Genomic DNA, 6,621 nt, shown 5'->3' with positions numbered 1-6,621 from the left:
TCCATAAAAATGTCAACCTTTTTCTGTTTGCACACATTGCCCAAAACTTTACTTGCTTCAGCCAATCTTACTCAAAAGCCTTATTAATGCCTTTGTCACCTCCAAATGCAACTGTACTGTTGCTCACATAGCTGTCCTCTCCATTTCTTTTAAAAGCTTCACCTACAATCCTGCTGCCTGTACCTCCATCGGAATCAAATTCAGTTTGCCCATTAGTCCTGTTCTCATTCACCAAATTAGTTTATCATCTCCCAATGCCTGAATTTAAACTTCTCATCCTCATGTTTAAAGCCCTGCATGGTCTTGCCCCTTCCTATTTCTGCATTCCTCTGACTCTTATATGTTTTGGTCTGGATTCGTGCCTGTAGTGTTTTGTCCAACTTTGAGATGCTGTAGGCTGTATTTATAAAGTTTGCACAGTTCTTATTTAAATTAGCTGATCCCAGTGTTTACAAAGGTAAGTGGGCAGAGGTTCACTTTGATCTCCATGTAAACAACACAAGGACACTAACGGAATATCAAACACTACATGGATAAGAACTGAACTTTACTGCCATTCTATAGTTTGCTTCTTGACTTTTTAATTTACTCTGCCCTCACCCATGGTTGGGATTCTCCAATCCTGCTGCATTGAACATAGTTTTGGCTGAACACCAAATTCTCCATTCTCGCTGGCAGCGGTGGCACAGTGAACGAAATCTGAGAATCCCAGCCTTTGTATCTGAAGGAGGAAAATATTATGGGCAGCGACTGATCACATTATGGGAAATGATTTTCTGGCCCTGTTTGTAACGGACACAAATCCCATTCTGGCTGGAAACTCTGGCAAGAGGGCCATAACGGGACTTGTGCCCAGAAGATCTCAAAATGAGATCTTGCCTGGCCCAAAATCTGCCAAGGAGGCAGAGGCCAGTGCAGCCCCTGGGTGGTCAGGGAGTAGCAAGACAGTGCCATGGAGGATGGACCTATAGGCAACACATAGTATGAGGTCTGCAGGACAAGTAGGGAGGGGAAAATGGGGTGATGCGAGAAGAATGCCAATGCTCCAATGCTGCCGCAAAAACCCATTGCCAGCAAATTGGGCGAGTGGTCTTTAATGGTAATTTGTGATTTGAGTGCTCTTTAAAAATGCACCCTTATCTCTTTGGAGTTAGCCTTGCTGGCATCCTTTGGCTCAACCCTCACAATGATGGTGGAAAACACACCACCAGCTTTAAAATGGTCAAGTATCATAAGACCTTGAGATAAAACTTACCTGTTTTTCTGGGAGAAACATACTAGTTCTCAGTCAGAAGCTGACACGTTGCGATTTTTTGAAAAAATTCACCAATGAACTGTGCTATTTGAATCATGAAATATTCCCCAAGTAGTACTTTTTATAACAAGGTGTGTATTAATCCCAATGAATATTCAGTATTGCATTTTTTTTTATTCCCTGATTCTGATGCTTTTTGCTCTCAATTTTTGTTTCTATTTCATCTGCAATACTAAGCTTCAGCTATCTTGGAGCAGTAGGGAAAGAGCAGGAGAGTGGTATTAAATAGCTCCACTGAAGACCCAGCACAGTTGCAATGGGTCAATCGGCCTCTTCTATGCCATATCATTCTTTAATTTCATTTTTGGGTCCTCTTATAAGGGCCTAAGGATTTTCTTGTTTGTTTCTTAGTCCTTAATTGTGCAATGCCATATATGTAAAGTAAAATCCTAGCAGTACCATGTTATATAGTTTCAACCCAAATTTTAGTTTTAATATCGTAAATAATGGAAGTAGTGTTTTTTTTAAACAAATAATGCAAGTTTGCCAAGAAGTTGCTAGACAATTGCTTTGTTTTGCATTCCAGTTGTGATGCCAATATAGTGGTTGAATGAGAGAACATACATCATAAATGCATTTTGAATTAACAGTTCAGAATATAAGTTCATAGAATTCTGGGGTATTTGATTATTATTTACTTCTTAAATGTATCCATCTTTTTATATAATTTGTTTACTTTGCAGCGAAGTACTGGAAAGTACAAATATCTTTAATCAAGACCTGTTGGAGACTGAGAATCCAGATGCCAATGATGCAAAAGTAGAAAAATCTGACAGAACTTAATTTGAACAAGTAAAGGTAATGATCTTGTTTTAAGATTTGCATTTAGCTAATTATCATTAATCAGCTTGCCTTTTTAAAATAAAGTTAACGATGCTGCGGTCCTGCTTTTAAGGCATTTTAATCATTGGTTTGGTGCATTGATTTAATGATGCTTGAACTCTGTAGAAAATGTTTTTTCTTCTCTTCAACAAGCTGTACTCAATCTTTAAAACTTGAGTTTGCTGTTCTGTAGAATCCCGTATCATGTGCAAACTTTGAAATAGCTCATATTATTGTTGGAATTATAATACCAGCTGCAGTTAATGCTGGACACATCAGATCCCAGAGGGAAACCTGGCTTGACTGATCCTAGTTTTAATTTTAAAATCTGTGGAGTAAAGGTACAACCAATTCACTGGAGTATGCTGATGAACCTTTAATACAAGAATAAAATATTTATTAAAACAAAACTAAGAGATTGGCAAGATTGCAATTCAAACACAAGAAGACAATTTAAATTCCCACTATTCCATTATCCCAGAATATCTTTACAGACACAAATCAATAAAGAGTTGCAACCAGATTGATTAAAAAGGCCTCTCGCTTCAGACCAGCAAGTTGCAAACATTTTCCGTTTGGTGAATTCCCAAGCATTCCTTTGATGCTTTCCATCCACCTTGTATCCCTCAAGACACCCAAAAACTGAACTCTAAGGTTCCTGTTTCTTCAACTGCAGGGTAAACATATGAATTCCTGAATAGAGTCTTCCAGTGGCACTTCAGCTCAATTGACCACTTTACTGAGTCCTGTAGCCGATTACTCAGTTAACTACTGTCCCAATGGTCTTGCAGTTTTACTTCTCAGAGAGCTCAACCCTCGTCTTTTCTTTCTCACAATATCAACTCTCTCTCTCTTCACGCCTGCCCTTTTCTGCCTCTGTCACTTCACTTTTGCAGAACAATTGCAAAGCTGATTCTACTTTTTTGTTCTGTTTTCTGAATCACTGAACTTCCAACCCCTTTCAACCCATTTCCTTTATTTCAGATTGTAAAACCTCCTTAAAATGCATATATTCGCAAACAAATCCAAAAGACCTTACAGTAGCTATACAGTAGGATGAGGAATAAACCAGAAAATAATGACGGCATGTAAAAAGGCAGTATATTAATCATAGGTAACTTTAATCTTCATGTGGATTGGGAAAGTCAAATAGGTAGAAGCAACCATGAGGAAGAATTCATAGTGTATTCAGGGACAGTTTCCTAGAAAAGTATGTTGTGGATCCAACCAGGGGTCAGGCTATTTTGGATCCAGTAATGTGTAACGAAGCAGGTTTAATAAACAATCTTAGAGTAAAAGATCCAATGGAAAACAGTGGCCACAACATGTAGAATTTAGCATTCCATCTGAGATCAAGAGGCTTGGGTCAGAACCAACTATGCTAAACTTAAATGAAGCTAATTACAAAAGAATGATGGCAGAATTGGCTGGAATAGACTAGCAAAGAAACTCAGCAGAAAAGATAGTTGACTAGCAATGGCTGATGTTTACGAAAATAGCTCATGACTCACAACAAAAATTCCAGTGGGGAAGGAGGATTCTAGGAAGGTGATAATCAATCATGGTTAACCAAGGAAATTAATATTGGTATCAAACAAAGAAAAAACATACAACGTGGCAAAGATTAGTGGTAGCTAGGGAATCGGGGAAGTCTTAAAAATCAACAACCTAAAAATAATAAAGACAGTAAGCTACGAAGTAATAGAAAAATTGTCAGTAAGAGTTTCTTTTAATATATAAAGAGAACGAGAGAGAAAAAGTGAACATAGGCCTCTTAGAGGATAAGCCTTGGGAAGTATTAATGGGGAGCTAGGAAGTGGCAGAAGAGTTGACTAAATACTTTGCATCAATCTTCACAGTAGATGATACTAATAGTATTCCAAAACTACTAAATTATCAAGGAGAAGTGAGGATGGTGGGTGGTGGGGAGGGATGCAGGGGATAAGTACAATAATCACTGGAGAACGTACTAGGGAAACTATTGGGGCTAAAGGCCAATAAGTCCCCTGGACCTTGTCGGTTGCATTAAAGGAAGTAGCTACAGAGATAGTGGACGCTGTGATAGTAATACTCCAATAATCCTTAAATTCTGGAAAAGTCCCTGAGGATTGGAAAATGGCCAATGTAACAATCTTATTCATAATGGGAGGAAGACAAAAAGAAATAACTATAGGCCAGTTAGCTTAACATCTGTCATTGGGAAAATGTTAAGAGTCTATTATAAAGGATGTAATAGCAGAGCATTTTGAAGTACATAGTATAATCAAGCAGAATTAGCATGGTTTCATGAAGTGGGAATCATGCCTGACAAATTTATTAAAATTAGTTGAAATAGTAATGAGCAGGATAGATAAAGGGGAATTAGTAGATGTAATATACTTGAATTTCAAAGAAGATTTTGATAAGATACCACACAAATGATTATTTTATAAGAACCTATGGTGTCTGGGGAAGTATATTAGTATGGATAGGGGTTGGTCAACTGATAGAATCCAGAGTTGGATAAGAGGGGTATTTTCAGGATGACAATCTGTAACTAGTAGAGTGCCACAAGTACCCAAACCACCTTTGCAACAGATATATAAATTACTTGGATAAGGGAAGAGAATGTACTATTGCCAAGTTTGTGGATGACACAAAAGTAACTAGTAAGACAAGTGGTGAGGGTGATACAAAGAATCTACAGAGGGAGATAACCAGGTTAAATGAGTGTCAAAAACTTAGCAGATGAAATATAATGTAGGAAAATGTGAAATTATGCACTTTGGTAGGAAGGATAAAAGAGCTGAATACTATTTAAGTGGAGAAAGACTGCAGAAAGCTACAGCACAAAAAGATTTGTGGGTTCTTATGCATAAATCACAACAAGCTAGCATGCAAGTTCAGCAGGTAATAAGGAAGGCAAATGGAATGTTGGCCTTTAACTCAAAGGAAATTATGCATAAAAATAGTCTTGCTAAAACTATACAAGACACTAGTTAGGCCAAACCTGCAATGCTATGGACAGTTTTGGTTCCCTTATTTAAGGAAAGATGTACTGGCATTGGAAAAGGCAGTCCCAAGAAGGTTCACTAGTTGACATTGGGTATGGAGGGATTTTCTTATGAGAAGAGGTCAACTAAGTTGAGCCTAGACTCATTGTAGTTTAGAAGAATAAAAGGCCATCTTATTGAGACTGAGAATTCTCAGGGGTTTGATGGGATAGACGCAATAGGGCTGTTTCTCCTTGTGGAGAACCTAGGACCGGGGCCAAATTCCAGAATAAGGTCACCCATTTAAGATGGAGACAAGGACAAATTTCTTCTCTGAGAGGTTGTGAGTCTGGAATTCTTTATCTTCTTCCTACCAAAGTACTGTAGAGACTGAGTTATTAAGTATGTTCAAGGCTAAGATAAACAGATTTTTTTTATCAGTAAGGAAATCAAGGGTTATGGAAATAAGGCAAGAAAGTGGAGTTGAGGATTATCATAGATAAGTAATGATCTCATTGAATGGCAGAAAAAAGTCAATAGGCTGAATGGACTTGCTTCTGCTCCTATGTCTTACGAATCTGGCACATTTTAGTGACAGGTCTATCTGGACACCAAGGTTCATGAACAAAATCTAAATGAAACTGAAGCTTTTTTTTAACCTTTCTAAACCAAAATGTGTGTAGTAAAATATTCTTTAATTTAGTTATTTTAAGCAAGTAGAAAGTTGCCATTTTATCTCCACAAGTCTTCTGGATGCTCCTGTAAGACAATTGAGAAAGCTAAATACTTATGTATTCTGAAAAAGATTGCATTAATTTTGATGTGGACCATGACATTTGCCCAGAGTAGAGTCAACTCAAAAACACCACCAGCTGGCGATTCAAGGACCTGGATTTTTGTGAGTAGGATTAAGTCGGAAAGCCTTTAGAAATGGTAGGTGGGACCCAATTCCAGGAATCCCAACTGCATTCCCATTTCCGTCAGCTTTTGCCAGCGAGAGATAAGATTGCAGGTAGCCAGCCCACATACAGCTCTTGAGCCTTCACTCGCTCCATGTCAAAGACAGGTATCTCAAACCATCCGAAGATGGAGCCAGGCCAATTCAGTTAGGAGATGTGGTTCACTGTATCTTAGAGGTGATGAACCATAAGAGAACACTAGACCCCGCTAGAGTTGTGTGTCAGGAACCAAAAAAACACATTCCCTTTGAAACTAATTGTCCCTGTTACTTTCTCATAATGAAACCATCTGGCATTGTATCCATAGAAGTTGTAGAACAAAAGGCTAGATACCTATTTTTTGAAGATGGTCTCATTATGAATACTTAGTCGAGTTCCAAAAATGAAAATGCATTCAGCAGAGAATGTTGTCGGCTTTATTACCTTGAAATGAGTTAGTCTTTTCTTTGTGGGTTTTCAATTCTTGTGTTTATTTATACAAGATTAATTTACGTAAGTGGTTGAAAGCTTTTGCTATTACCACTATGAATGGCTCTGGCTGATTAATACTTTT

The sequence above is a fragment of the Carcharhinus amblyrhynchos genome, chromosome 24 (assembly GCF_965287045.1).
Source record: "Carcharhinus amblyrhynchos chromosome 24, sCarAmb.v2.hapA, whole genome shotgun sequence".
In the NCBI taxonomy this organism is placed as follows: Eukaryota; Metazoa; Chordata; class Chondrichthyes; order Carcharhiniformes; family Carcharhinidae; genus Carcharhinus; species Carcharhinus amblyrhynchos.
This window is presented reverse-complemented; position numbering follows the sequence as displayed.